Below are 23,180 nucleotides of genomic sequence, written 5' to 3' on the forward strand. Positions count from 1 at the left end.
ATCCAGTTAGGGTGGACCTTCAAAACTCTTTTAAACCAGTGGTCGCCAACCTGTCGATCGCGAGCTACCGGTAGCTCGCGGATGCAATTCTGGTAGCTCTCACAACGATTTTAATTTAAAAAATACAAACTTCAAAAATCAGAGAAGCTTCCGAAAATTCCAAAAAAAAATCTAATTGTCATAATATTAAACATAAACAGCGGCAACGTTGCGGTGAGCGATCTGCCGCTGACGCCATCAAGCTAGAATCGACTAAAACCGACCAGCCGAATCAGCGCGTTAGTGTTCGAGAACGATCTGGATTGCTTTGAACGGGATAAATACGCACGGCACGGCGACATTGCGCTTAGTTTGAAACTGAACGCGTAACTAACGTCCAGCGGTTGGGTTAGTAGAGAAGAACAAAAATAATATTATGGCAAGCAGTTGTAAGAAGGTAAAGACATACCACTTTCATTCGGAATGGGAAAAACAATACTTTTTTACAGAAGTTAAAGATAAAAATGTGTGTTTGTTATGTAATACTTCGGTCTCCGTTGCTAAAATAAGGAGATATTGGGAGACATCATAAAACTGTACATTCTAATTTTGAAAAATCATTCCCACTACATTCTGCCACCAGAAAGGAGAAACTGAAACAGGTAAAAAAGCAGTTAATTGGACAACAATCAATATTTTTAAGAACAGTCGACAAAAATAAGATTGCAACTGAAGCATCGTACCGTGTGTCCCAGATAATTGAACAAAAAAAGAAACCTTATGAACAGGGGGAAATGATAAAACAGGCGTTTTTAGAAGCTGCTGATTCGTTATTTGCCAACTTTAGAAATAAAGACGAGATAGTTTCAGCTATAAAATCTATGCAACTTTCTGCTAATACAGTGATGAGACGTGTAGAAGTAATGAGCAATGATATTTTTTTACAGTTAAGAACTGACTTAGACAACTGTGTTCATTTTTCACTTCAACTGGATGAATCAACAGATGTCGTTGACACTGCCCAGATGGCCGTGTTCGTCAGGATGGTTTTTAGTGATTTTACGATTAAAGAAGATCTTTTGAAGTTCATTCCACTGAAGGGATACACTACTGGACATGAGTTGTTTTCTCATTTGAAAAAATATTATTTCTTCCAAGAAAATTCCAATATCGAAAATGGTAGGCTTGACAACCGATGGCGCTCCAGCTATGGTGGGTTGTGATAAGGGTCTGGTGGCGCTATGTCGTAAAGATGAAACTTTTTCGCAATTTCTCTGTTACCACTGCATTATCCATCAGCAAGCATTATGTGGAAATTTCCTGAAACTAAACAACGTTATGAAACTGGTGGTAAAAATTGTGAACAAGATTAGAGCTCAAGTGTTACAAAGGAGATTATTCAGAACCTTGGCCGATGAAGTTGACTGTCAATACGGAGACCTACTCCTTCACTCTGAAGTCCGATGGTTAAGTAGAGGACGGGTGCTGAAACGTTTTAATGATGTCCAATCTGGCAAAGTTCAATTTTTCAAACAAGGCGATGAACCGACTCCGGAACTAGAAAATTCAATCTGGCTTAGAGATTTTGGTTTTCTCGTGGGCATTACAAAGAAATTAAACGAACTTTATTTGCAGCTTCAGGGGAGAGACAAAGAACTAGCGGAAATGATTTCTGATATAAAAGCATTTATCAAAAAGCTGAAGTTTTGGGAACAAAACCTAATTAACAGCGATGCCAAGCATTTTCCTATTCTTTCAGAAAAAATATCTCAAAATCCATTAGAACCCTATAACAACAAATATCATGTAGAAATAATTTCTACCCTGAAGAATAAATTCAAAAATCGTTTTAAGGATTTCAATGAAATGGTTTGCGCAGTTTGTTGTTTCACCCTTTATGGAAATTGATATCCAACAGTTTGCAACTTGTGTTATGCAGAACTTTGGCGAAGACATCGCTGCAACAGAAATGGAAGACAAATATTCAGTTCCATGCCGTGTTGCCTTGAAAGTGAAAACATTATTCAGTTCAACCTATTTGTGTGAATCTTCTTTTTCCAATATGAAGTTTATTAAGAACAAATATCGCAATCGACTTACAGATGAACATTTGGATAATTGTATTTGAATGGCTGCATCAAATTATACTGCAAACATTAAAAAAATTATCGATGAGTCTGAGTGTCAGCCTTCTCATTGAACGTGCTTTTTTATTTTTCAATGTTTATGTTCATGATAGTGCGTTACTTTTTTGTTGTTATTATTTTCGAATCATACGTGATATGCCGTTATGGCTGGATAAAAGTTTGTGTTTATTTTTCAAACGCCTTCGTTTGATAGGTAGGAATGTAGCTATGAACAAGTACGTACTAGTAATATTAGTTATTTTGTTATTAGTTTATTATTAGTATCATGTTTAGTATTACCAGGTAAATAGTAAAATAAATACATATAATGATAAATTAACTGTGGATTATTTCATTTACGTTGCGTTACGTGGCTTCCGTGTGGGTAGCTCCCTGTTTATTCCAAAATTAACAAAGTAGCTCAACACATTGAAGAGGTTGGCGACCACTGTTTCAAACTGTCCTACAACCCCAATTGTTTAGGAATGCACATCGACGAGAACATGAATTGGTCTTCTCATATAACCGTGCAAACAAACTAAGTGGAATATCATATGGAATTAGAGTTACATCAAAATATCTGCACAACGAGGCTACACAAACAATATTCACGGCTAACTTCGAATCGGTTTCTCGATACGGAATTATTTTTTGGGGTAGCAATCGAAATATCGAAAAAATTACCATAGTTCAAAAAAGAATAATAAAAGAAATCAACAGCTTAAATTGTAACCTAACTTGCAGAACAGTATTCAGATCCACCAATATAATGACAATCTACGCGATTTATATCTATGAATGCCTAATGTTCATTCATAAAAATTCACACCTCTTGACTGAGAATATACCTGCTCATAAGTATCCCACTAGAAGAAATAAATATATGGATGATCTGCAAAGACTAACAGCAACTGAAAAAAAGCGCCCACTATATGTCAATTAAGCTTTCGAGAAGCAGCCTTTGCAATTCAAGAGACATGATTGTGCCAAGACATATTGGTGGCCATTTCAACCCTCAACAATCTTATCGAAGCACCGTTATTCTGTTTGAATCAAAAGACTTAGGGTAACGAAAATAAATAATATTCAAAAGATCCTTACTTATTTTTTTTTAAAGAAAGTTTTTGGCTTTCTACTACTCCATCTTGATACATTACATACATTACATTACATTAAAACATTAAGGCCTATGATATATAAAATAAAATTTCTGAACCGATACTTAGACTTACCTGTGATAAAGATTGTATATTACTCTCTGGTTGAATCTAGGCTAAATTACGGAATATTGGGATGGGGTGGAGCCGCAAACTGTCATTTGTCCAAACTTGAGACTCTACAAAAAAGATTCCTAAAAATAATATTTGAAAGAGACATGTTGTATCCTACAAACCTTCTTTATCAAGAGGCTAAAATATTTGATATTAGTCAGTTGTACTACATTCAGTTAGTGTATTTTCAATATAAACATAAACGTCACGATTATATAGACCACGTACATAACACTAGAAATAAAGAAAAAAATTGATCAAAACAGAACTGACACTCAAAACAATTGGTCATCGAAGTCATTTGCATTCAGCTAGTCGAGCCTATAATATACTTTCGGAGTCCATTCGACAGGCAGAACATTTTAAAAAATTTAAAAAATTAATTAAAAAATTCGTTTTGGACGAACGACATCAAATTAATTTGTTACTAAGAGCCTGACGTCCTAGTAACGTAGTATGTTGTTCTTTTTTTTGTATTGGCAAATCCTGTTGTTTGCAATGGTTTGTAGTTCTTTTTGTTTATTATTATTTTTATTAACTACTACATACAAAAGTTTTATTTACTGTCTAGATTATTTCTTCTGTATTTCTTTTTTGTTTGTTGCTATAGTTTATTTCATAAAATACGTATATTTTTTTAATCGAAAATTTTGGCAGTTTCATCGCATACAAGCTCTGCTTTCGCGATGTTCTGTGTTGGTGTTTATTTGTATTATTATTTGTTTATTATTAAAATTATTATATTATTATATTATACAATTTCAATTGAATGTAACTTTTCTAATGTTACGTACTCCCATATTCAAAAAGTTATTTCTCCTACTCAGCATGGTCTCATATAACAAAGATCATGTATGACAAATCTTGCATGTTTAAATCAATATCTCTGTACGTACCTGGACAAGCAGAAACAAGTCGATGTTTAGACTTTCAAAAAGCCTTTGATCGAATAGACCATTACGTTCTTCTCAGCAAATTGACAAAATTGGGACTCTCTAACCAACTGCTTACTCTAATTGAATCATATCTAGTTAACAGAAAACAATTCGTCGAATATGAATCTGTCAAATCGGCCCAGTACCTAGTTACATCTGGGGTACCACAATATTCTAATCTTGGACCTCTTTTATTCTTAATTTTTATTAATGACTTGGCAACCTCTTAGAATATTCAGACGACCTGAAACTTTATTATAAAATCGACGATATTACTGACTGCCAACGTGTACAACATGAATTAGATGTAATCAAATTTTGGTGTAATAATAATCGTCTACAACTGAATGTTTCCAAATGTAAAATAATATCATTTACGACAAAAAAGCGAACTTTAATGTACGATTATTCAATCAACAAAACTACAATCAACCGCGTACATGAGATAAAATATCTTGGTATAACATACGACAGTAAATTAACATTTACAACAAATATAAGGAATATGACTGCCGATGCAAATAGAAGGCTTGGATTCATTTACAGAAATGGCAAAAACTTCAAAAGTATTGCCACCTCAAAATTGCTATATTTTGCGTATGCCAGATCTAAGTTAGAGTATGGCTTTGTGTTATGGAATCCAGTTTACGACTACCATAAAACATCAATTGAGAGCGTGCAAAGGAAGTTCCTAAAATACTTATGTCTAAAAGTTGATGGTCAATACCCCACGAGAGGCATCGATCATAACATATTGTTGACACGATTTGATATAACTTCTTTGGAAAATAGGAGAGTTATCCTTGGTATGAAGTTCCTGCATAAATTACTAAACAACAATATTTACAGTACGGTTCTTTTACCCGACACACAATCTAAAATTCTATTGTGAAGCATCACGCACAAATATTATGCTACAATCACCATTGAATTTCATGTGCAGTAGTTTCAATAAAATATGTGAACACTGCGGCATATAGATTTCGAGTCTCTGAACGCCTTGGTATCTTGTATCTACAATCACTTTTAATAATATCATAAATAACTTTTGTGTCAGTACTGTTTTAGCATTTACTTTTATACATTTTTATATTCCATTATTTTTTATATTTATTCCATATATACTCTGTAACAATAGCATTTCCTGTAACTGGGTACTCCTGTTGGAAATAAATCGCTTTTTTTTAGCCAAGGAAGCGGCTTGACTAAGAATTTTAGGACCCAGTGGCACCTACGACGTTATGACTTCGACAATTGCAGAACTAGCCAAATGTTACACCCATGCTCAATCCCTAAAGAGACGGGATGGAATCAAAGGATTCAGTCTTGACAGGATCACCCTGGGCGACCCTGGGAAGCTGGCGCCGAAGAAATATCTGGCGATGACCAGGAAAAATACAGGGCTTTTCATGATAAGCGTTAATTAGCCGTTTCTGACAAACTATTCAACGGATCAACCTGAAAATTTCACAGTATGCATAAATCAATATGACCTTCACGCCTAAAATATTTCAGACGAAGCGGCGTTGTCGCTTCTACTATAAAGTAGCGGCTTCTTTGATTTTTCAAATGGAACACCCCGTATATAATATCATATTATGATTCATTATCACTTTGTCAACAAATTCATATACTATTTTTCTTTACCTATCTATTACCGTTTAGAAGATATAAATTAATTTCGATATTTTTTTTACCAAACATGAACTTTTATAAATGCTGATAATCTTGGACTCTCTTGCACTAAAACGATCAAATTTTAAATGGAGTGGAGTGATACTATGAGGATCTTCACTCCGAGTCATATTTTCATTTGCGTCATACAGGGTCTTCAAAAAATGCGGATACTTTGATCTCATGAAAAAATGAGTGGAACTCAATTTTTTCAAATTTCAAATTTCAAATATTTTAACATTTCTGAGCCCTACATTCAATTTTAGATTAACTTTGTTCAGATAATACTATTTCTATTTTGAACCGTTTTCGAGATAAACTGTTTCAAACGGAAACTGACGTGGTTTTCTTGCTCGTTTTTTGAATTAATCACTTATTTTGGATATTCAACATTTTTTTATACTTAGTAATATTTCTTTTTGATCCAGTTTTTTAACTGTCTCAGATCAGTCAATTCGAAATTGGTATGTACCTACCTACCTTAGAAAAAGTTACAATTTGTATACATTGAGGTATTGATCTCTAACGTACAACAATACACATTAATATTTTTTTAAAGTGTGCTTTGGAAAAATAAGTAAACCAATTATTTAACGTCAGACTTTCGTTGGTGGTTTTGACTGATTGTGATAGCTATCAATTATAATAGAATAATGTCAAGATGTTACATGTCAATAATGTTACAGTAATGAAGATTTCTTGAATTCATTAATAATTTATGGTGAGTGCAATAGAATTGCAAGTAGAACATGCCGAGTATTTCATGAAAGATATCCACAACTTCCGAAGCCGAATAATAATGTGATAAATCGACTACTAAAAAACTGTAGGTTGAAGGGAACCTTCCGTCCAAAAATCATTCGTAAGAAGAATAAAGTGGATGATGATGACAATGGTATAACAGTTTTGGGATACTTTCATGCATTTCCAAATGCTTCTCTGCACGAGGCTGAAAGGGAGATAGGTATACCCTACGTGACAATTTGTCGAATTCTTAATAAGCATAAATGGCATCCCTATAAGTTCTACTGCGTCCAACATTTGAAAGAGACTGATTTACCTCGTAGAGTGGAATTTTTTAAATGGTTACTTGTCAAGACTCAAGATGATAACATTTCCTTGACAATATCATATGGACAGATGGGGCCAAGTTCACAAAAAATGGAGTTTTCAATAGACACAACAGTCATTATTGGGCGCCAGAAAATCCCCATGTCCGTCAAAGGAGTTTTCAAGAAAGATGGCAATTCAATGTATTTTGTGCCATAAAGAATGAGTCAATTTTTTATATCGAGTTTGATGATGATAAATTGAATGCATCAAAATATGAAAATTTACTGAGGAATGGAATTCAAATGATTTCAAATAATAGACCAGGAAGAAAACGTGTATGGTATCAAATGGATGGTGCTCTACCCCATAATTCTCATTCAGTCAGCGAAGCTTTAACCGAAATCTTCGAAGACAGATGGATTGGTAAGAATGGACCTTTTCGTTGGCCTCCTAGAACACCAGATGGCAATCCATTAGATTATTTCGTGTGAGGTTTCATTAAAAATATGGTTTACTCTACTCCAATAACAACAATGGAATATATGAAATCGAGAGTTACAACTGCTTTCAATAGATTGACTCCAGACTTGATCAGAAGCGCTACACATGACAATCTTTTCAAGAGATTACATGTTTGTTTAAGTAAAGGTGGAGATGTATTTGAACATATTCTGAAATACACTGACGATTAAATTAACTCATTAATTTATGGGTTTATTATTTTCAGTTCGTGTTTCAGCGTTAATAAAACTATTGTTTGAAGAGAAATTTCATTCGATGGTTGAGGAGTATTTTATTAATTATCTTTTTATTGTATTATCTGTGACTAATTGAGAAACATCTAACGAAATCTGTTTTACAAAAATGAGTGATGAACAAGGAAACCATGTCAATTTCCGTTTGAAACAGTTTATCTCGAAAACGGTTCATAATAGAAATAGTATTATCTAAACAAAGTTAATTTAAAATTGGATGTAGAGCTCAATTATGTTGAAATATACAGGGTGTTCCATTAGAAAAAATTGAGTTCCACTCATTTTTTCATGAGATCCAAGTATCTGCATTTTTTGAAGACCCTGTATGACGCAAATGAAAATATGACTCGGAGTGAAGATCCTTATAGTATCACTCCACTCCATTTCGAATTTGATCGTTTTAGTGCAAGAGAGTTCAAGATTATCAGCATTCATAAAAGTTCATGTTTGGAAAAAAAAATTTCGAAATTAATTTATATCTTCTAAACGGTAATAGATAGGTATAGGGAAATAGTATATGAATTTGTTGACAAAGTAATAATGAATCATAATATGATATTATATATGGGGTGTTCCATTTGAAAAATCAAAGAAGCCGCTACTTTATAGTAGAAACGACAACGCCGCTTCGTCTGAAATATTTTAGGCGTGTAGGTCATATTGATTTATGCATACTGCAAAATTTTCAGGTTGATCCGTTAAATAGTTTGTCAGAAACGGCTAATTAACGCTCATCATGAAAAGCCCTGTATATGTTCAAAAAAAGGATTTCTGACTGACCACTGTTAACTAAAGAAACACCTCCATAATATGGGGCTAGTGAACACACCTCTATGCAGGATATGTGAACAGGAAGTGTCCGGAGTTATCGTCAATAAGAGAGTGTGTGTTCGGCGAGTCTTGACCTACACCTGCCGATATAAAAGAGATGTCTCCCAGTGACCTGTCCACCTTCCTGGAAAGGATAGGATGGGCGATGACCTAGAATGACAATTCCTCGGAAGGATGTACATTCACCCTCCCTACTCTACAGATACATAAATACCCTGTCGGTTTTTTCCCCAAAATGTACCTACCCAAAAGTAACCTCCTCAAATATTATTATTGAGAAAATTATTTTTTGTTATATTTCATTTTTCAACGAGATTGCTTAGTGAAATATATTTGAAAGATAAAAATACTTGCCTTTTATCCTACCACCCTGGTAAACGCAACCATTAGAACATCTGTCCATCACTTTATTTTTTCCTTTCTAATAAAGAACGACCGAATATAAGAAACCGCAATATCCTATGAAAGGGCTTTCATGAAAGTTCTTCAACTTTCGTTATTAGTTTTCAAGGACGTGGGCACATTTCAGAAAGATATGTATTCGAGGAATGTGGCGCTTCGCAGGAAAAACTACTTGTGACGAGACCGAGCCTGATTGTTTTTTTGTTCGTATAAAGGGAGGGTATCGAAGCAAAATGTGAGCAAATATGAGATTGGCCTTTTTTTCATATCACTATGGATAGAGAATGAGGATACGTACCAGGACAATGCTGAAACTTCCTAAGAACGGTTGTAAAGAAGCTGAATGATTTTGTTGACTGCTCTTTTATATTCAATTCTAAAAATATTCGATCATAACTTCCATTATAATGAGACTTTTTTGGTGAAATTGTCAGGTCATCTCACAGTATTAACTGTCTCAAACATAAACATAAAAAAACTGAATGATTTTGTTTACTACATATATACGGAAGGGAATTCTGAAAGGGAAGTTAGAAAAGATGAATTATTACATGTGAATGATGGGGTGGAACATAACATACATTTATGCATTAGATTCGATGAAAAATGGGAAAATGGGAAAACAGCAGAGACCCGTTGAATAAGTAGCACTAATCATATTTCGTAAGAAAATAATATTATTGATAATCTTTGTTTTCAACAACAAATTTCTAACTAATAAATACAGTATGATTGTATGATTTTCACTATTGATGGTTTTACGAAAACCGCGACAAGTGTTTCGCTATACAATAGTTTCCTCAAGCGTAAACTAAAAGTTACTTCTAAATTACAACAATTTCATACTGTTACATATTACCTACTTGTATGTCTACTTTCCAATGAATGAATCTACCTGAAAAGGTCAGGTATGAATGGGGAATGTTCCTCCTGACGAAAATCAAGTAGTTTTCATAAAAGAGCTCTAAAACAACGCATTTTAAATTTATCATTTCAACCTTTTCCTTCAAAAAATTATTTAAATACTTGAAAAAGAGGAATGAAATAATGCATTCAACATTTAAAGGGATTCGTTTCTATTTCACCATTTGGCAACATCGGTCATAGCTAGTAAAGGACAAAGAATCTGTTACCTGTATGAGACAAACAAAGATGACATATTTCAGAGGCGTGCTGTTCTGTTTAATACTTATATTCTGAGTTCCGAGACATTCTGTTCCATATGACATTTTGTGCACCTAACCTATCTTCCTCTATATAAATAAATCACAAAACAACTTTTGTTTATGTGACTTGTGGAGGTGGTATTGAACTATAATTTATAGTTTGCCTTAATTGTTGATTTATAAAGATGATTTTCCTTTTTTAAAGTGGAATATCTAGGTACCTATAAATAATTTCAACTTGATATAGGCGCTGTTGCCAATATGTGAATTAGAAACAAATCCCTTTTAAAATTGAAACCCAACATTTGAAACATCAATTTGAATACTTATCGAAGTGAATTTAAAAAACTCATGAATTAAACTCAACTTTATTTTGTTCAAACTTGCATTTGCTGTAATAACCCAAATTGAGGAACATACTAGTATGAATACATTTTTCGAAACTACAGTAAATATTTATGATGCACTGTTTGGAACCTTTGTTGTAGTAATGAATATTACTGGAGTTTTTTCTCAACACCAAATCATTATTTTTAACACCTCGCCACGTGTTTCGATCACCAAGGGATCATCTTCAATCTTGGAAATGAACAGATTCAATAATGGTGAATTAATCACTTCTGTTTTATCGTTCATAAGATATCGAGAATTTTTGAATTTGTTTATTTCCACACTCTCCAACCTTTCTTCTGGAAATGGTGGGGCTTGAATTCATGGTTGAACCCATGTCCCTTTGTGATTAAATGAGTGGCATATGTAAAATTTGTTTTTCCATACTGGAAACTATTTTTGTGTGCTCAAAGGCCCACTGGCGCCCCACGTTGGGCGCCAGTATAACATTTACTCTTTGGTTGTGGGTGAGAAGTAACGATGATTTGAAATGGTGCGGAAATATTTTATTTATAACAAAACAAAGTTCAACTAATAATGTGACTGCGAAAACGTACGCGTAACGCTAGTTGCACACACACCGATTTTGGACGGCCGACTTTGTACCGGTCGTCCAAACTCCAATAGTGAACCACATGTGGGAACGGGACCTTGCACACACGCCAACCGGTGATCGTCGCCGGTAAAATACCGGTGAGCAGCCGTCCACTGCCACTCTATCGCCGGCAGTACCGGGAAGTAGTGGCGTACATGACTCAATACACTCTTGCATACTCACCGGTTTTTTACCGACCAATCCTGTCTCGAATGCTCGGTGAAATTGTAGTTACTACGCATTAACTTCGTTTTGATAGTGCGTGCTAATTACGACAACAAAGCAACTGATTGTTTGAGCGATAAAAATCCGGTGAGTGTGCAAGCACCCGCTACCAATAAAATATCGGCCGATTTAATACTGGCCGTCCAAAATCGGTGTGTGTGCAACCAGCGTAAGTTGTGTGCGAAAATTTCTGTTCCGTCTGGTAGCCGCTTATTTAGTTTCCGATCGCAGCGTTTTTATAGCGTTGCCAAAATGTCCAACAGCAAACAGAGTATAATAATAGCAAGTGCAGCCTACATATTGATGCATTCTTATATACGGAAGAAGAAGAACAAACGGGATAAGCGATGGTGGGTTAAGCAGCTGTATAAAAGCAGAGAGATGTATGGTGGATCAACATTGTTAGAGGATTTGAAATTCCAAGAAATCAGCGGGCAGTTTCAAAATTTTGTCCGTATGTCATCACAGGATTTTGAGCTACTGATTGATATGATAGGACTGAATACGTGAATGAGAATGGCCGTTCCCGTAAAAGAACGACTTGCCATAACTCTACGCTTTTTAGCGACGAGGGATTCATATACAAGTATGCAGTATCTTTTCAAAGTTTCAAACAGCTTATATCTTCCATTGTTTCTGAAACATGCCGGGCCCTTATTGAACTTCTGAAGAAGTATATGAAGGTAATTCGATAATTTGTTACACATACTTAAAGGTTTTATTTAAACTAAACTAAGAATGCTACAGCATACAATGTGTATAAACCAAAATGTAATTATGGCGTACAATGTTAAATACGTCACGTCAAAGTAAATCTGAATAAGCCAAATCAATATTTACCAGTTCGGTTACGGTGGGGTTAGGGGTTGAGCCTTGGGTTCAGCAATGGGATTGTGAAGAAGAATAAGTTGGGTAAGGAGTTGTACAGGGAGAACGTGAGGTACAATGAGGTGTATAATGAGGCGAACACATTGTCGGTGTAGTAAGTTGTTGTGACATAGTATGAGGAACAACTGTACTGGTTGAGCAACCCACTCGTATTTGCCGATATCAGCCTCATAGAGAATTCGACTAAAAGCATGTTCAACTTCGACTCGAGTCCTTCTACTATAACCTCTCAATTTATTTGCTATGTATTGTCCATATACTGCAAATTCATCTTCTGTTACGACTGCTTCAGGTGCGGCCATTTTTGTCAAAATTTGAAAAGCTTCCTCCAATCTTGGATCTTCATTTCACCGTTTTGCTTTCATCTTTTTCGGTTTTGGAGGCATTTCATTCACATCCTGTTCATTTTGGGGTTGCAAGTCAATTTGAGGTGTTGTGCTTCCTAAATCAGAATTTTGGGGAGAAGTATCCAGCGGTCCGCGATCTTCTTCCTCAGGATTCTGTACCTCATCAATAATAGCCTGAGAAAGTTAAAAATTGTGAAAAGTTATTCATTTCAATATTGAATCTAAAACTATATGCCGTCATCTTCTGAAGCGCCAATAAACAGCGGCAGCGAATACTTTACCTATAAATCACACTTTAGCATTGTGTTGTTCGCTTTAGTTGATGCCAATTACAATTTTATTTTTGCTGATACAGGCTGTGAAGGCTGGAATTTCTGATGGAGGTGTGTTTAAACAAAGTACACTACATAAAAAATTACAGAGCAATGACCTAAAGATTCCTACAGCAAGAAGTCTATAAGGAAGGAATCAGGAGGTGGAATATGTATTTCTCGGAGATGAGATGGGATGGGAACCTTCAATACTGACATAGATGGACAATTTGTGGCAGGCAGTTGGAGAGAAACACTAAATGAAAAAATGTCATCACTAATCCCTATTAGAACTTTGCCCCTAAAATCATCTAAAGAAGCACAAGACACTCGAAACAAATTTGCTGCATACTTTACTAGCAATGGTCGTGTTTGTTGGCAAGACCATTATGCATAAATTCAAGTTAGGACACGGTAGTGACTCACCCTGTATAAGAATCAAATATAAATAATAAAATACTTACGCATTCTGTCTCTGTATCAACTGTTTCTCTCGGTTCATCTTTATCAAGTAAGTAATGCATTCTTTCAAATGCATACCATTTCGATATATACACATCTTTCTGACCTTCAAAACAATGCAAATCAAATCAAATCACTTTATTTCTTCAAGACAACATACAGTCGTATAAGAAAGAGTCATGGTTACAAACGCATGGTAGTCAGGTCGGGATTTAAATGAAGAAATGTACAAAAGGAACATAACAGTACATTAAGGATTATATAACACTACGAAGACATGTTCACATATACATATACATATTACACAGAATATTGACTTAATAAAAATACAGATTCACATTGAATAAAAATTCAAGTTAGAAGTATTCATTTAAAGAGTATAGACATTTCTCAACCAGGTATTCTTTGAGTTTTTTTTTAAAATACGTTCATGTTTTAAACTTTTAATGGAGGGAGGTAAGTTGTTGAAAATCTTTGCGCCGATTCGAGCTGGAGCTTTATAGGAAATATTGCGTTTAGAGAGTGGTAATCGTAAATCATCCTTACGACGTGTGTTGTATTCGTGGAAGTCGTTATTTATGAGAAAAAAATCCCTATTTTTGAACACAAAAATACAGACTTCAAATACGTAGAGGCCTGTACAGGTCAGAATTTCAAATCTTTTGAAGATTTCTCGACAAGACTAGTCTTTTTTCACTCCAGCAGTACACCTAATGATTTTTTTCTGTGATACGAGGACGTTATTCGACAGTGTAGAGTCTCCCCATAGGCAAATACCATACCTCAGTCGACTTTCCACTTGTGCATAGTATGAGTTTATTAATTGTTGCTGTGTCAAAACAACTTTGAGATTTCTGAACATATGGTGGAGAGATGAAAGTTTGGAAATCAGGACCTTGCAATGTTCTTTCCAATCCAAATGTAAGTCAACGAATAGTCCTAAGAATTTACAGCTGTTATTTATAGGCAAAGGTGTGTTATTCAAAATTATATCAACATCTACCAATTCCCTCTGATGACTATGGAATTTCACAAGGTTAGTTTTGTCTGCATTAAAATAAAGAGTGATTTGATTGAACCAAGAAGTTAGTTGGCATAGAGCAGTTTCACAGATTTCTTTTAGTTCTATTTGATTTTTGTTGGAAATCAGTAGAGAAGTATCATCTGCATAAATAGTCATCTCAATATCCGGAAAGGAATTTGAGATTTCATTTATGTACAAAATAAAAGTAACTGGGCCCAAAATAGATCCTTGTGGAACACCTATATTAATATCGATATTGGCAGATGTAACATTACGAATTATATTATTTTGATGATGTTTCAGACTCACATACTGAGAACGACATCTAATAAATAAATCTAACCAATCCAGACAAACACCTCTAATACCATAGTTATACAACTTTGATAAAAGAATATCGTGGTCCACACAGTCGAAAACTCGACTCAGGTCACAGAAAATGCCAATTGGGACCTCTCCGTGTTCTATATGGTTTATGAGATTGTCATAGAACTCATAGATTGCGCTAGTTGTTGATTTACCAGGTGGAAAACCGTGCTAGCTATTTGTCAAAATATTATGCTCATTGATAAAATTCATCAGCCTGTCCAAATATCCATATTCGAAAACTTTCGAGAAACTACTGCAAATCGTTATTGGTCTATAATTTTCCATGTAATCGGGACAGTGTTTTTTATAAATTGGAATGACTTTTCCTTTCTTGAGGGTTGTGGGGAATTTTCCTGTTTCGAATGAAAGATTTAATAAAAAGGTCAAAGGTTCTATTATAACATTCATAACTTTTTTTAAAACGAATGTGGGTATTTCATCTGGACCTGCGGATGTTTTAGTTTTCAGCCTATCACTGAGCAGATTAAATAATTCCTTAGGTGAAAACGGTCTGAGAAATAGAGAAGGTATAAGAATTTCTTGGGTATTGTTTACTGCAGTATTTGACTGGGTGATCTTTTCTTTAAGTTCCAGCGGGACATTTTTAAAAAAGTTATTGAACAGATCTGATACAATAACTGGGTTTTCCACTTTTATATCATTGTAGAACACATTGATAGTTTTGTGTCCTATTTTGTTTTTATTGTTCATTTCGGATATTACTTTCCAGGCAGTTTTACTAGGATCATCAGAGTTGAGAATATTATTTCTTTTTAGATTCTAAAAGCCGAGAGTATCTTTTTCGTGCTTCTCTGTAAAAATCAGCCAGTACCGGGTATTTTTTTTTCAATAAATAAAGATCCTCCAACTTACAACTAGATATTTTGACATCCATGTCCACCCATTTTTTAACGTTAGGTCTACTACACACCCGTCGTAATGGATAACTAATGTCAAAATAATAGAAGAACATCCCTATGAAAATATCGTATGTATGGTCAATATTTTTAATTTGATAAAGTTCACTCCAGTTTTCATTACGGAGTGCAGTTTCGAAATTCTTGTGTAATTCATCATTATATATTCTTGTATGAAACGTGAAGGAAGTGTCTCGCGTGTTTTGGGTGGTTTCCGAAATTTCATAGAAAATATATCTGTGGTCAGATATATTATTATCTAAAACAGCAGTGACTCCATTGCTTTGGAAATTAATGAAAATATTATCTATTGTGGAAAGGCTATTTCCTTGCACCCAAGTAGGCCAATTCACTTTGTGTATAAAGTTAAAACATGACAGCACATTGTTCAATTTAACAAAATCTTTTGAGTTACTGTACGCGTCACAATTGAAATCGACCACAAGTATAAAGCGAATATTTGGTTTAAACATAAACTCCAATATTTCTGTCAGTACGTCACAAAAAATATTAAGATCCCCACTGGGAGACCTGTAACAGTTTATTAAAATAAATTTTTGGTTATTGTCTCTCCAAGAGATGCCACATACTTCAATGTCCTTTTTTTCGCAATGGTTAGCTAGATATAAATCTTTGAAAATCAGGGAATCTCTAACCCAGATGTCCACGCCACTTTTTTGGTGGTCTGTCCTACAGAAAGAGCTCGCTAGAGTGAAGCCTGGTATACATATGCTGTTTACAGAATCTGGTTTTTCATGTATCTCAGTCAAACATAAAAAGTTTAATTTTTTGTAAAAATATGTGTCGCAATGAAGTTCGTTTATCTTGTAAGGATTAATGCTAGCAATGTTGAGAACTAACAGATTCGGTGAAAAACAATTACAGTCTATGTTTTGGTCGATTCCTTTTTCACAAACTCGAAAAAACGTTGTACACATGCCCCAAAGGGCCATATTTTACGATCCATAGCCTTTCTAAAATTATGTTCAAAAATTGAAATTTTAAATGAATTGTAAAAACTAGGGTATTTGGGAGTAATACTTTCACATTTTACTTCAGGAAAGTGCATTTTCAACAATTCTGTTAAATCATGAGGCGAGGTCTGCAGATCAATTCTGTAAACATGTAGATGTGTCAGTTTGGGGACACCTTTTCACGAGAATCTCCATCATAACTTCCAACAACCATTTGTCGTCTTCGCTTTCTTCCTATCGCTTCCTTACACTGTCTATCTTGCTGATTTTCCGTGTTGGTGTTAGATGATCCCGACGGTGTAGGTGTGACATTTCTATCCGACTTATCGGAGTTTATGTCAATATATTTTCTTAACTTCAATGTATTTTCGACCTGGTTTATTCCATCACTCACATGTTGATGACTATTAACTCTTTGTTTGTTGTTATTATCTGTTTTCTTTTTGTTCGTAGTATCAGCTTTTTTGGATGGTTTACTGTCGGCCTTATTTTTTGGATCTACTACCAAGTTGATGGCAGATGGTTTTTGCGTCGAAAGATGTGAATCTGTATGACCACTTTTAGCAAATATGATCATTCAAAATTTTTAACTGTTCTCGTAATTCACAAATTACGACGTCTTTCTGAATGCATTGCATTCATTTTTATAAATCACCTTCAAAAAATCAAGATATTTACTGGCCTTTGCCTGTCCCAACACTTTATTCTTCCTTTTGCCTTTTCCCTCCGAAATGACCCTAAAAGACTATTCATTTTCTGTTTCGCTTCATGTTCTTTCACTTTTAAGTTATACGTAATATGTTCCCATGCATCTGCTTTTTCGTTTCTTGAGGAGTGCTCCGGATGTTTGGCATTCCATGAAATCGGATATTTCTCATATTCATCTATTATTTGGAGCGCCTTTGCATTGTCCCGCTCCATATTTTATAAAAGACTGTGCGCAAAAAACCTTTCCTGACCAAAACACCGTCCACACTGAGCACGTGTTTCCTTTGAAGTACCTACAAGCGACGGACTTGATCAAATTTGCGCGAACGAACGCTGTACGCGCAAATTTGCTCAAGTCAGTACGCACCTTTACAGATGCAAATTCTTCAATATATTTATTTCGATAGTAGAAAATCGCCTACATAAAAAAAATTGGTAGTCGGATATAAGTAGCCCAAGAAATTTGAACATCTTATTTTTTGATCAGTCCACGTGAATATTTAAAGTTGGGAATTATCAGTGAAATGATGTTATTTCAAAGCCGTATGAAAGACCATCATTTTAAAAATTCAAAAGAGACCAATTATTTTGAATTTTTATAAAACTGTTAATGTATTATGTGTTTATGATCGCATTTGACAAAGGAAATGTAGGTACCTATTTTGAAATGATTTTACTTTTAGGCAAAACTTCACTGATAAACTTAATTTTTCACTAATTTATATTATACAGTATGAACTTTAAAGGTTGCCCTTCATTACATTTCAGCAGATTCTGTATTGATTAACCAAGCAGAAATATTGTGAAGAGATATACCGGTCAAGAATGACCTTAGAAAGTTATTTCAGAATTATTGCATGATACAGTGCTCAAGTTACGGAGTCAAGACTGATTGATCAGTTTACCCGTGAAAAAACCTCGAAGGGGTCACATGTGGAGGTATTGAAGATCACTATTTTTTCCTGACAAAACGGTGTTGAAATGGTCATCGAACTATCTTTTTTACATGCTCAGCCGCTATCTCAATCACTCCTTTTGAAGGTCTGTCGTTTCCAACATTTATTTTACTATTAAGGAACTCTCTGATCTGCCACTCCTTTCAGTTCTCCAGAAAATACTACAGCTTCGTGGGCTCATTGCATTTTCTCCTCTCATCTTTTGATGATACCAATTTCAACAATATTGTTCCCTACACTTGTATTTTGCAAATGGGGATTTGTCCAATTCTTCAATTTTTGGCGACTATTCTTCTCTATGAATATATTTCTTGGGGCCCTCTACAAGAAGTTTACATTATTCGAAAAATGATCTTTGTTGCCGACTATATGTTCCTCACATCATCATTCCTGATACAAATAAAAATTTCATATTTTTGTCAGCAATAATTATAAGGAACCTAAATCATTCCCTCAGTATTCAACAGTGAATTAGCTCTGATTTTATGAGTCCGCCTCTGTGCTCCTACTCTTCACGATATCGTGGAAGACCGACATTCACCATTATCACTTTCCTCTTTCTCCCATTTCTTTTCATCAGAATGATTAATGAATGGTATAAACCACGCCCCGGACTAATTCAACATTCTCGAAAAATGTGTCTCATTTAAATTTCAAATCATGAAATCAATTTTAATTGCCAATTTCTAAGATTCGAGGGATCAAAATTCAAACGAAGAATGTTATTTTCAAAGGTTTCATGCAGAAAGGATAAAGTTCTGAAATGAAAAAGTAATTAACTGAATGTCTTAATTTTATTCGTTTCCCTTCTGTTTAATTCGTTAGAATCGTTTTTGAGTTATAACCTTTCTTTTCCCGTTTTATATGCACATGAGATCGAACTAAGCATGATTCAGTTCATCAATGTTATTATTGGAAAGAAATCAGCGGCGATATTCCGTTATGGTACGAGCAACGTCGAGAAAACAAGAATTTCAGATAGGCCAGTTCTTAGATCGGTCTAGCAAATTAATTTTGGGGTTTTAGATACTTAAATAACATCATATGAGAATTTCAGTCATACTGAAATATTTTTAAAACCTTTTTTTTATTCAAAATTAGGGTCTGGCACAATTTAATCAACAATAAAAATATCTGGCATTAATAGATTCATGTGTCAATAAGTTCAAATGAAATAATAATGAAAAAAGAAACCTTTTTGAAATGATTTGAAAAATTGATAATTTAGCAGTACAGATACGATGCGCACTGATGAATGCAACCAACACAAACACTACCATCAGCCAGATAGCCCGTATGACGTCCGAGAGAGTGAAAGAGATAGCATTTCCGAAAACAGGCCTAACTGAAATTCTCTCTCAAAAACGTTGCTAGCTAGCTCTTAGACTATTACTTTTCTAGCTATTCTAGAAGCGTTATTTGGATTTGTATCTATGTACAGTGTCACCATTAAAGTGCGCAACATATGGGAAACTATTTTTTCGAAAAGTTTCAATGAAGTTTTACTTCGGCACTTGTTTGTGCTTTTAATTGAACTTGAAATGATGTGGCCAACTGCGACCCACTGACGTTCAGAGTTCGTCAAATTCAACTTTTTTCTTTTGGAAAAATTGAAGAAGTGCATTTCTAGATCGAATTTAACAAAAAGTTACTTGAAGAAGTTGTGTCTACGGCAATTTTATATCCATATGCCAAATTTTATGCAACCAGGATAAAGTTTTCATTATTTTTGACAGATATCCCCTTTATTTTAAAAAACAAGTTCGGTTAATTGTCATCAATTCATGTATACATAACTAACTCATCATGAAGTTCAACTTCTCTGATAGATTTTTACTCATACGAACATTTCCAGAGAGAAATTAAAAATTTGCTATAAAAATTTTAACATGACTGGTGCAAAGTTTCCTTTGATTTCGAAAAAGCAAAGGCAACTAAAAAAAATGCAAATAATTTCGATAGAACTATTATTATTATTATTATGAATTTCAAACAACAATATTATTATAGAAAATACAAATGGGTACAAAAAATTACTTATTGATCTAAATGAGGTTGTCAAACACTTATAGCCTACATTTCAGTATGTCGTCCTCCACGTTCAATACAAATTATGGTCCTTCTACTGACATCTGTAACTACATTTTTGATAAATCGGGGATTTATATTTGTACATCACTCGCGAATGGTATTTTCCAGATGTTGTATGTCAGTAAATGGTCTACTTCGGTACACTTTTTGTTTCAGGTAACCCCACAAGAAAAAGTCTAAAGGCGTCAAGTCGGGTGATTTAGGTGGCCAATAATGTTTCAGAGGGACTGTTTTACAGCAACCGTGTGATGTATTGGTACGCCATCGAGCTGATACCATAGACCGTATTTAATATTCAAAGGCATATTATCTGAAACTTCACTAACCTCATTATTTAAAAGGTTGAGATAACCGACGGATTATAAATTTTCCCTAAAGAAAAATGGCCCAATTATTTGGTCGTTAAGTATCCCACACCATACATTAGTTTTGAAGGAATACTGATCACCACCTTCAACTGTGAAATTGGGATTTTCTTGGGCTCACTATCGGCAATTTTGAGAACTGAGAACTGAGATTTTCTGCACAGCAAAGGTGTAAATACTACTTTCAAAACCAACAACAACTTGGACATGCACATTAAAAATAACAAAGATAAAAATTCAGTTTCAGAAAAATCAGGAGTACCTATATAAATTATCGTGTGGGTCAAGTGCGATGTTTTATATAGGTCAAACTGGAAGAACGTTCAAAACTCGCATAAAGGAACACAAATATAGTTTTCAGAACGGAAAAATAAATTCCACATATGCCAGTCATCTAATCTCAGAGGGACATGAGTTCAACCATGAATACATTTCCAGAAGAAAGGTTTGAAACTTAACCGGTTGGAGAGTATGTAAATAAACAAATTCAAAAACTCTCAGCATCTCATGAACGATCAAACTGAATTGAATAATTCGCCATTATTGAATCTGTTCATAAGCAGGTAATAATAGTTAGGTACATTTACAGGTAGACTTTCGAAAAATGTATTGATACCTAACTTTTTCAGGTATATTTTTTCAGGTAGATTTATTACTTAGGTATTACTTAGGAGTCAAAATAAGAAACATTTTGAAGACTTTTTGTCACAGGCGACTGTTTTTGTCAACGAAATGTCCCGTCGCCAGGCAGGTTTCTGTGTTTTGTCTCTGTTTTTGTACTGTGGAAACGGTCAGCGACAATAACAAACAACTATTCAGAAAGAAAAAAAGAAACTTCATCTATCTCAAATTACAATTTCTGTTACATTCGAAAATATCTGCAATAAAAAAATTTGCTCAGGTACGTCATACTGAAAATATATATACTACATAAGGAAAAATCTCACAAAGCAATAGTTATGACTCACATATGGATATTAACAATATAAATACACATATATACACACACACATATATATATATATATATATATATATATATATATATATATATATATACACATACCCACATACACATATATTAGGACCACTGACAATTGAATACCTCTTCAGTCGCTTGGATGACAAGTGATTTTTCTACACGCTTCATATTAGCTTCACTTGTATGTATGTATGTATGTTTGCTTGCTTGTAACTCCCAAGCTCGGGATCTGTATTGGCAGAATTATCGACATTATTATTACTTGATCTATTCACGGGCAGATGGCGCTGTATGTAACCTTCTTGATATTTTTTTATCTATTCGTGGGCAGATGGCAATGTACGTTGTACTACAGACAAAATATTTAGATGTTTAAATATTTACAATAACCCGTGATTCAATACAAAAAAAGTTTTGAACGAAACGAAAGATACATTTCAAAATCTAATTCGATTATTTGAAAGCAAACCAGAATATCGATTTCAACAATGCAATCGTGATCGTAAAATGTACACCTAAAAAATTCAATTATCTAAATATTTCAAAAAATCTAAAAATTAAAGTTAAGGTGCTTGACATTAGGTACATATCAAATCAAGACATTGATTTGAAAAATATATATAGTTTGAAAAACTAAAAAACACGCTTTTATAGCATATGAAACTAAAAAGTAAAAAATAAGTATAGTTTTTAAAGATCGTCGAACTAAAAAGTTGAAAATATTTGTTTTGAAAATGAGTTTGAAACAATAACGAACGAAAAATACTAGATATACAAAAAATATGGCACAAAGCGCCTACGGTTTTTTCACAATAATGTTAGTATTTTTCGATCGTTATTGTTTTAAGCTTTTTTTTATATTTTTAACTTTTTAGTTCAATGTTCTTTAAAAACGTGTTTTTAGGTTTTTAAACTATATTTATTACTTTGAACTCCAATTCTTCTATATGGAGGTATTTCCACTCACCAGGCAAAGTGTTACATATTTTTATGGGAAGAAACTCCGTTTGTTTGGCTGTGTTTTGATAATGCATCTTCGGTAGCCTGATGATGACTTTGTGATTTGTATCATGATTGTGATACAATCTACAAACAATATTGCTTCTAGAATATACTTGGAAGGCAATGTAAGTATAACCCATTTTATAAAGATTGGTTTAGCATGACTCCTGGAATCAACTTTTTTTAAATCTCTCATTATCTTTTTTTTGGATAATGAATATTTCACTTCAGATATAACATATCTGTAATTTGTATTCTGTTCAAACATTTGATCCCAGTGCATTCAACAGGTTCTCAAATTCGTGATTAGACATTTTCATGTCATCATTTATCAAATCTGACATATATTTATTTCGTTTCATTATCTTTTCTGTTTTTTTGAC

Source organism: Leptinotarsa decemlineata, unplaced genomic scaffold (genome assembly GCF_025532065.1).
Source record: "Leptinotarsa decemlineata unplaced genomic scaffold, Ldec_3_MD MMD2_tig00002082_RagTag_RagTag, whole genome shotgun sequence".
NCBI lineage: Eukaryota > Metazoa > Arthropoda > Insecta > Coleoptera > Chrysomelidae > Leptinotarsa > Leptinotarsa decemlineata.